Source organism: Vicia villosa, unplaced genomic scaffold (genome assembly GCF_029867415.1).
Source record: "Vicia villosa cultivar HV-30 ecotype Madison, WI unplaced genomic scaffold, Vvil1.0 ctg.000711F_1_1_1, whole genome shotgun sequence".
NCBI classification, from domain to species: Eukaryota; Viridiplantae; Streptophyta; class Magnoliopsida; order Fabales; family Fabaceae; genus Vicia; species Vicia villosa.
In genome coordinates this window covers 241,243-250,488 of record NW_026705317.1, presented here as the reverse complement: position 1 = coordinate 250,488, position 9,246 = coordinate 241,243, and the positions used below count along the sequence as shown (strand labels likewise).

At 32.5% G+C, this 9,246-nt stretch overlaps 4 non-coding genes across 4 annotated transcripts; all 4 read right to left on the bottom strand.

Annotated features, from left to right (window-relative positions):
* Window positions 1-218: 218 nt before the first annotated feature.
* On the bottom strand, window positions 219-290 carry TRNAP-AGG (transfer RNA proline (anticodon AGG)). The gene has a single exon. It is a non-coding gene; the product is annotated as a tRNA-Pro (tRNA).
* Window positions 291-1,903: 1,613 nt separating this feature from the next.
* TRNAP-AGG (transfer RNA proline (anticodon AGG)) lies at window positions 1,904-1,975 on the bottom strand. The gene has a single exon. It is a non-coding gene; the product is annotated as a tRNA-Pro (tRNA).
* Window positions 1,976-4,373: 2,398 nt separating this feature from the next.
* Window positions 4,374-4,445, bottom strand: TRNAP-AGG (transfer RNA proline (anticodon AGG)). The gene has a single exon. It is a non-coding gene; the product is annotated as a tRNA-Pro (tRNA).
* A 342-nt stretch (window positions 4,446-4,787) lies between these two features.
* Window positions 4,788-4,859, bottom strand: TRNAP-UGG (transfer RNA proline (anticodon UGG)). Its single transcript has one exon. It is a non-coding gene; the product is annotated as a tRNA-Pro (tRNA).
* Window positions 4,860-9,246: the final 4,387 nt, after the last annotated feature.

Sequence of the window (9,246 nt, the reverse complement as noted above, 5' to 3'; positions counted from 1 at the left end):
AGTTATTTCAAGTTTAAAATACAACAACCTATTACAACATAGTTCTACAAAAAGTACAAAAGAAGGGGCGTGCGTGTGATCTAGCGGTGAAACGCTTGGGTCTTGAGAGTGTGCTCCTCTCAAGGTCTCAGGTTTGAAACCCGGTAGGTACAAATTGCTTATTAAAAAAAAAAAACAACCCGGTAGGTACAAATTGCTTATTAAGCAAAAAAACAAAAGGGGCATTCCGATAATTGAACTCGGGACCTCTCGCACCCTAAGCGAGAATCATACCACTAGACCAAATGCCCTGATATGAAAAAGATTTGTTTATGAATGACCAAGTCTACTTATTTGGATACACAATTGTCAGTTGTTCTTCAACATCTCAGGTGAAGCTGGTCCTGTGTCTTCTCATGATAGTGAGACCACTAGGTGAAGCTGCTGATCTCTGTCAGAGGTTCGATCTCTAATCGATGTGTATAGAAAAACATCTGATATAAGGGATCCTCTCCGTAAATGAATTTCAGTTAACTTGAGATATTAGTCTATGTTGTTGTGTGCAGCAGAGGATAATTTGATTTACCAACAAAGGTATCAGAGAGTCTACTTACTTATTTACCATTCAAGATAAAGTTTTAATTTAGGATTTATATTTCAAGATAAAGTTTTATAAACAATGACTCACAATAGTTTTCTATGACCACATGTTTTTCAGCCAAGACTAATACATATTAATGTATCCCAGCATTTATCTCAGGACAGTAACATGCAGTCCCTAAGGCTAATTGTTACTTAATAATAACTACTAGTACTACACAGCAGTATATAAATCAAACTTGATAGCTTCCAAATCTTGAGAAACAAAAAGTATACAAACTAGTGCTCATTGGCATTTAACTAACCAATTAACCTTTCAGCTTTCAGATCTTCAACAATGAGCTTATTCATTTTCACATTTTCACATATACAACAACAATTGAATTTATTGAAAAATTATACCACTAGACCAAATGCCCTTATTTGAAATTTTATAGTTTGTGAATCAGTTAGTACAGGCAATTATTTTAGGAATAAATTGAACTTATTTAGACCTCTTACTTTTACCACATGCCATGTTGTCATTACATTAATCACATTCATATTTTAATAACTTCTTACTATGAGGGAGTTGTATTGCCAAATTTACATTTACATTACTATTATTATACACAAGCTCATTGTTGAAATTTAAAAAGAAAATGGCTTATCCATTTTACATTTTCACATATGCAACAACAATCAAGTTTTATTTCACTAGGTAAAATTGGCTACATGGACCAAACACTTCACCTCATACAAACAACCCAACTTTTTCACATGATTATAAAACAAACTATTTGTCAATTGTCATTGCAAAGGGAGAGTTTTACACATTAGGACATGAGTCTAGCTACTAAGACATTATTCATATATCACAGCATTCATCTCAAGGCATAAAACAGATGCTTATGGATATTTAACTAACCAAACAAGTAAATCTTGCCAGCTTCGATATTTTCAATAATAAAATAAAAAACAAAGAACTTATTTATATATAACTAAAATATTGAAAGCTAAATGTCAGGGAGTCCGGGGAATGGGGTCCGAAAGTGTCAATTGGCCAGACGTTCATTGTTTAAAAGACCTTGACACCACACATCCACCCAAAACCTTAAGGCAATGTGATATGGATCGCCTCTCTTATAAAACCAACATTTCTTCAATTTCTAGTTGATGTGGGACTTTAGCACTTAACTACTATCTTTTAAAACGGGGAATAATACCACTAGGCCAAATGCCCTTCATTATATAATGAACTAATAAGTATAATAAATCAATACAAGATCTTATACTAATAATATGAATAACTACTAAAGTATGAGTAACTCTATTTAAAAAAATTGGGGCATTCCGAGAATTGAACTCGGGACCTCTCGCACCCTAAGCGAGAATCATACCACTAGACCAAATGCCCATATTTGAATAATTAAGGTTAGGTGAGATCTATGTTTTGTTTTCTGTTGAAATTGTCTATGTATACCACATAGTCTGCTTCTATGACCAACATGTTTTTCAGCTAATACCAATATACTATTCATGTATTCCATCATTGAGAATCATACCACTAGACCAAATGCCCTAATATGAGAAGTTTTGGTTTGTGAGTAAGTTAGTTGGGACAATTGTATAAAGAAAAGAATAAAGCTTATACCTTTTCTTTTCACCACATGTCATCGCTAAACAAGTTTATGCCAATAATTTGTCCTAACATACATATACCATAGGATCTCATTATGTAACCTGATCATAAATGAAGTAAAAGAACATTCAAACCAGAATGATATCAACACTTTTTGATAAAACAATGCAAGCCCAAAAATGCTGAGATTGATGCAACACTTAGATTTCTTTCTATTCAATCCTAGATAGCGGCGCGAAGCGCCCGACCCCAAAAATGAGATTGCGGGATAGCATATAACAGAATGGCCCTATTTGATCATTTTTTGGATTAATTGCGTGAATAATAATTACTAACATATGAAGTGCCGAGGGAAGAATGAAGTGCAAAGAGAGGTGAAGGAGGAACTTCTGATTTTTCTTTGGAATGGCTGAAGTGAAAAAACGTCAATGAAGGAAGGTTAGGATTGAGTCTCAACTCAAATATGATCTAAACATCCAAAATTACCCTTAAAACATTTCAAACTTTAGGCATAATTTTGCTTTTTCAGAGGGGAAAAGGATAGCAGAACAGAAACCGTTCAGGGCCGGGAACCACTCCGCACCCATTACCCGCTATTTACCCTATAACGGCTGCTATAGTGTTTTGCATCACTAAGGCTCTTCTCATAGTGGCCGGCCTCTGTACCGCCCCGCTATTGGTGACTAATGACTATTGACTACTCTAATTCAACTTTACAAAGTTATTAGTACACACAAGCTCACAGTTGAAATTTTTAAAAAAATGGCTTATCCATCTTACATTTTCACATATAAAACAACAATCAAGTTCTATCTCACTAGATAAAATTGGCTAAATAGATCAAAAGTTATCATAATGTTCTAACACAAATCACATATACAACCAAAATAAGGACCGCTAAAAATTTCTTCATTAGTATTTTTCATACTTTTTCTCTATAGCTAGCGACCGGACCACCATCCATATGATTTATTCTCATTACTAGAGAATTAATAGATTCCCTTCATACATGTTCAAGCTAACAAACTCGGGACCTCTCGCACCTAAAGCGAGAATCATACCACTAGACCAATATTTGTTTTCTAATATCTATATCCAATAGGATCTGATAAAGTAATTTGATCATAACTGAAGCAAAATAACATTCTAATCAGAATGCTATCAACATTCAATACCTTAGTTATATGGTGACTTGTGAGATAAAAATGCAATAACAAATCAACCTATGCATCAGAAACTACTTTGATAAAGCAATGCACACCTAAAATGCTGAGAATGATGCTGCACTTAGATTTCTTTCTATGCTTCCATTTCTTGGGGCGGGGGTAATTTCTAGGCCTTAACCATTGTGCTTGCCAAATTTTTCTGTATTTTTATTGTTACTGTGATATTTGGTGAAATTGGGGGTTCTGTCAAAGCCATGAAATTTCCATTTTAAACCGTTCCCTTTAATTTTGATAAAGGGGGGAAACTCGGCTGTTAGCTGCAGTAGTCGCACTGTAAAATATTGAATTCATCAAAGGCAATGAAAACTTACAAAGATATTGTTGTGAACTGTGATATTTCAAAAGTAGGGAGTCCTAGAGTACATTGCTCACTCTTCAAACCTTTAAAAGGTTTATACTGTACTTTGAGCTACTTTGAACAATTTTATTTTTGACTTATCATTGAAGATAGGACTGTGAACTTGAGCCTTCAACAACTATAGTAAGTCACATTTTGTATTCTATCTTAAAATTGGGTATAATTCAACTTCACAAAACCAACATTCAATGTCAGAGATGCTCACCGCTCATAACCCCTGCCCTGCTCATACCATATTACCATCTAATGTGTGAATCTACTCATTTATAATGTAGCATACAAGAGGATTGTAAATTATGATGGGAGATGTTTGTTCTATTGATTTGAATCAACAACTGTCTTTATACATACTTACATATGTTTTTAAGATTGATATTTTTGGATGTTTGCGATTCAGTTTGGACACGTCGAGGCTAAAAATATTCCGATCAAAAGATTAAAATAGTATGAGAATAATCCAATTAAGTGCAGCTGTGTCGAAAGTACAAATAAGGTGGTAAAATACTATACTAAGAAATTAGATATGTTGGAGTACGGATATGAACCTGCAATTCACAATTTCTTAGCACTTGGAGTGTTTGAAAAAAAAGGGGCATTCCGAGAATTGAACTCGGGACCTCTCGCACCCTAAGCGAGAATCATACCACTAGACCAAATGCCCATATTTGATTAAGGTTAGGTGAGATCTATGTTTTGTTTACTGTTGAAATTGTCTATGTATTCCAACATTTATCTCAACAAGGCAATCTTCACATGCATCTCTCTGATGTTTGTTGTTATTTAACTGCTATTACTACACATCAGTATATAGATAAGTCAAACTTGACAGCTTCCGGATCTTACAAAAATAAAAATATAAAAACTGATGCTTATTAGTATTTAATTTAACTAACCCAATAAGTCAATCTTGCCAGCTTTCAGATTTTCAATAATAAATAAAAAAACAATGAGGTTATTGGTATTTAACTAAAACATTGAAAAGCTAAACTACTAACCTTCAAAAGGGGCATTCCGAGAATCGAACTCGGGACCTCTCGCACCCAAAGCGAGAATCATACCACTAGACCAAATGCCCTGATATGAAAAGTTTTAGATTGTGAGTAAGTTAGTTGGGACAATTGTATAAGTAAGGAAAAGAATAAAGTTCATACCTCTTATTTTCACCATATGTCATTATTTTGTCCCAATATCCATATCCAATAGGATCTGATCATGACTGAAGCAAAAGAACATTCAAATCAGAATGCTGTCAACACTTTTTGATAAAACAATGCAAGCCCAAAAATGCTAAGTTTAATGCTGCACTTAGATTTCTTTCTATTATATCATAAAATCTTAAGAAATAAGCTGGCCTAAATTCTAGAGTAGTCAATCCCGGATGGCAGCGCGGAGCACCCAACCCCAAAAATGAGATAGCGAGATAGTGATAACGGAATGGCTGTTATTTGATCAGTTTTTGGATAAATTACATGAATAATAATTACTAACATATGAAGAGCCGATGGAAGAATGAAGTGCAAAGAGAGGTGAAGGAGGAAATTCTGATTTTTCTTTGAAATGGCTTTAGTGCAAAAACGCCAATGAAGGAAGGTTAGGGTTGAGTCTCAACTCAAGTTTGATTGAAAACCCCAAAATTACCATAAAAACATTTCAAATTCTGGGTGTAATTTCGGTTTTTCAGAGGGGAAAAGGATAGCAGGAGAGAAACTGTTTCGGGCCGGGAACCGCTCCGCTCCCACTACCCGCTATTTACTCTATAGTTGTTGCTACAGTGTTCTGCACTGCTAAGGCTCTTCTCATAGTGGCCGGCTCTGCTCCGCTCCGCTATTGACTACTCTAATTCAACTTTACAAAGCTAAGGTCAAATATGCTGACCACTTAGAAACTCTATTCATATCATATTAATATCCAGTGCATGACTTTCATCATTCTATGATGTAACATTCATTTAGTTCCCCAATTGTTTAATAATGAGTAATGACATAACTCCTTTTCATGTCTCAAATTTAGAAAGTAAATCCTTGTGTATTTACAGTGCACCATAAGTAACCACAAAATGCACCATAAATTTAAAGTCTATAAAAATAGGTGGAAGAAACATTTCAACAAACAGTTAATGGGCATTCACCATAAAGACGTATATTCCATAAAAGCCCAAATAAAAGTATAAAAACAAGTCACAAGGTCAAATGGGTTTTCAACTATGTGCAAAATTTCAATGTAGAATTGCATGTTGAGATGAAAATGTTGGTTTAGTTGAGGTAAAAAAGAGTGAATTGGAATTGATTGAGATGGGTAAAACAGTGCAATTTGAATATTGAAGAGGCGGAAAAGATGAATAACCTGATGATGAAATTGAATGTTCAAAGTATGAATCCTTGTTGACAAGAGACATAGGAAGCTACAATTCACCGTGTTTCTTTGGAAAATGCGTGGAGCCATAACTTGGAAAAGTGCAGTTTACTCTTTCTTCTTTTTTCCCGCTTAAATGCAGTTTTAATCTCTATTTACATTATTTTGAACTTTTAAGTTTCTTTTTTTAAAATTCAAAGGTGAAAGGGATGTGAGAGGAGATATTTTAATAGATGGGAGAGGAAGAGACAGATTTTTTAAGGATAAGAGGTAATAAATGATCATTAATCACACTTTTATTCATTTGAAAATAATATTAAGAGTGAAGACCCATTTTGGTCCCTCGCACGAGTCACATTAGTCCCTCACAAAATAATTGAACCAACTTAATCCCTTACAAAATTTAACCGGATCATATTAGTCCTTCTGATATTAGTCCTTCTGTTAATTTTTTTTTCAAATCGGTTTTTTCTACTTCTAAATCAGTTCTTTTCATACTTCTAAACCGTGACTAGACTGACACGTTAGATTTTTTTAAAATACTAAATTAATTTTTATTTTTAATTTCATTTTTAAACAGTTATCAATGAATAATATCAAAAAAGCCAAAATTATTTTTTATAAAGTAATTTTTAAACAAGTAATTTTCATGATTTCTACTAATATTAACAAATTATATACATAAATTTTTACCTATGAGGTCCCAAATCCAAGTCACTTCAAGTTAAATGATTTTTACGTTACAACTAGACAAATCAATTTCTATAGTTAATAAAGTGACTATCATTTACAACTAGAAAATCAATTTCTATTTTTAGTAAAGCAACTATTATTTACAACAAGACAAATCAATTTCTATTATTAGTAAAGTGATTATCATTTACAACTAGATAAATCAATTTCTATTGTTAATAAAGTGATTATCATTTACAACAAGACAAATCAATTTCTACGGTTAGCAAAGTGACTATCAATAACAACTGGACAAATCAATTTCTATTATTAGTAAAGTGACTATCATTTACATATAGACAAATCAATTTCTATTGTATTAAATTGACTGTCATTTAATTTGAAGAGACTTAGGTTCGAGACCAAATTTATACAGATTTTGTATTTTTTTTATTTTAAATTTAGAATTGTTTAAGATTAACCACATGGGTCTGAGTTCAACTCCTTATAAGAAACAATTTTGACTTTTTTATATTATTAATTTATAATTTTTTAAAAATGAAATTAAAAATAAAAATCAATTTAGTATTTAAAAAATGAAAAATAAATAAAATCCAACGTGGCAGTCCAGTCACTGTTTAAAACTAGAAAAAAAACCGATTTGAGAAAAATATTAGCAGAAGGACTAATATGATCCGGTTAAATTTTGTAAGGGATTAAGTTGGTTCAATTTTTTTGTGAGGGACTAATTTGAGTCGTGTAATATTTGTGAGGGACCAAAATGGGTCTTCACTCTAATATTAACTAAATATACTTAATTATTATCATCAAATTAATTTATTCACTTATTGAAAGCAAATGATATTATGAGATTTAAATATTATAACTCATTTCAATATTATTATTTCAATATTATCATTTCAATATACTAGAAATAAAATATTACAATCAATAATAATTTTTGAATAATCATTCTCTAAAGAAACTTTTTTTATTGGACATTCATTCAAATTAAATTTTTACATTAACAACATCTATTGTGATGTTTATGATCTACAAATAAAAATAATACAAAAATAAGTTATAAAAAATAGTAAATTATGTTTTACAAAAATAAACAAATAGAAACACGTGATATTAAAAAATAAATAAACAAATAGATTCCAAAAAAAAAAAAGAACAAATTCTAAAAATGTGAAGAACATGTACTTTAGGCACTTAAAAGTGAACATTTAAATAGTAGTAGGCATGCAAAATCATATTTGTAGAAGCGACAGAAAATGAAAATGGAAAGTAATATTATGTGTAACGTCTCAATTGATTTCTTTATGGTTTAAAATATTTGAATTATTTTGATATTAAATAACATTTTTAATAATTCCCCTATTTTAAATAATGTTAATGAACTCAAATGATGTATTTAATGATCCTTAACCAGTGTTCTAAGGGTACTGGTTAGCATTCTCCCTGTAACACCCCATACATAACTGACTAGTATATTATGCATGAAACTTTAAAATTGATATTGAGTACATACACAAGTCAAAGTACAATATTTGATCCATATAAAAAAATACAACATGAAAAAGATAAGTTGATTGGGGTGAGATTACTAAATCTCAGTGAGTCCTCCTATCCCATGGGTCCACTCAGATCTACATGGTACATGCACCATACCAAGCATGCGAGTGTGTTAACAGCAAGTGAGTAAAAAGTCTCATACGGCCCTCACAAGCACACTGCAACGGTAGTTCAGGTGTGTGCCTCTGTGATCCACGATCAGGGCAGTCCCATGGACGACTCAAGGACCTAAGGTCTGAATCGTAACCTAGTACCTGGTCTACTTCGATTCAAGCATACACAGCATAACAAGCGTCCAATCACACAATGCATACAAACCCAATGTTTAACCGAAACAACGGGCTTTGGCAATTATTCATGTTCCATCACATTGCATTCATAAAAGCATTAAGGAACAATTAATAGTAGTTGCATTAGCACATTCATGATCATACACGACATCATGTTCAAATACTATTAAGTCAACATTCTGGTTTGGGGACCTATTTCATTAAATATTACATGTTACTAGCTTTCCAACAATATAAAGTTTGCGCGAAACAGACTTACGACGCAAAAGTTACGAATTTTCGAAGTTGTGAAAAATCTGCCCAACAGTGATGTAACCGGTTACATGAATCATGTAACGGGTTACATGACCCAAAAACTGCCTTTTTCACACATGTAACCGATTACATCAACCATGTAACCAGTTACATGACTGACAGACTCAAAAATTCTGCATTTTAAGGGTTCTTGTTCAGTCCCAAACACTTCTAATAAACTCCCAGCATCACCTCTATCATTCTAACGAAAATTCTAGCATGCAACAAGGATCAAAGATGTATCCAGTCAATAAATAACAAAAACACTAACAA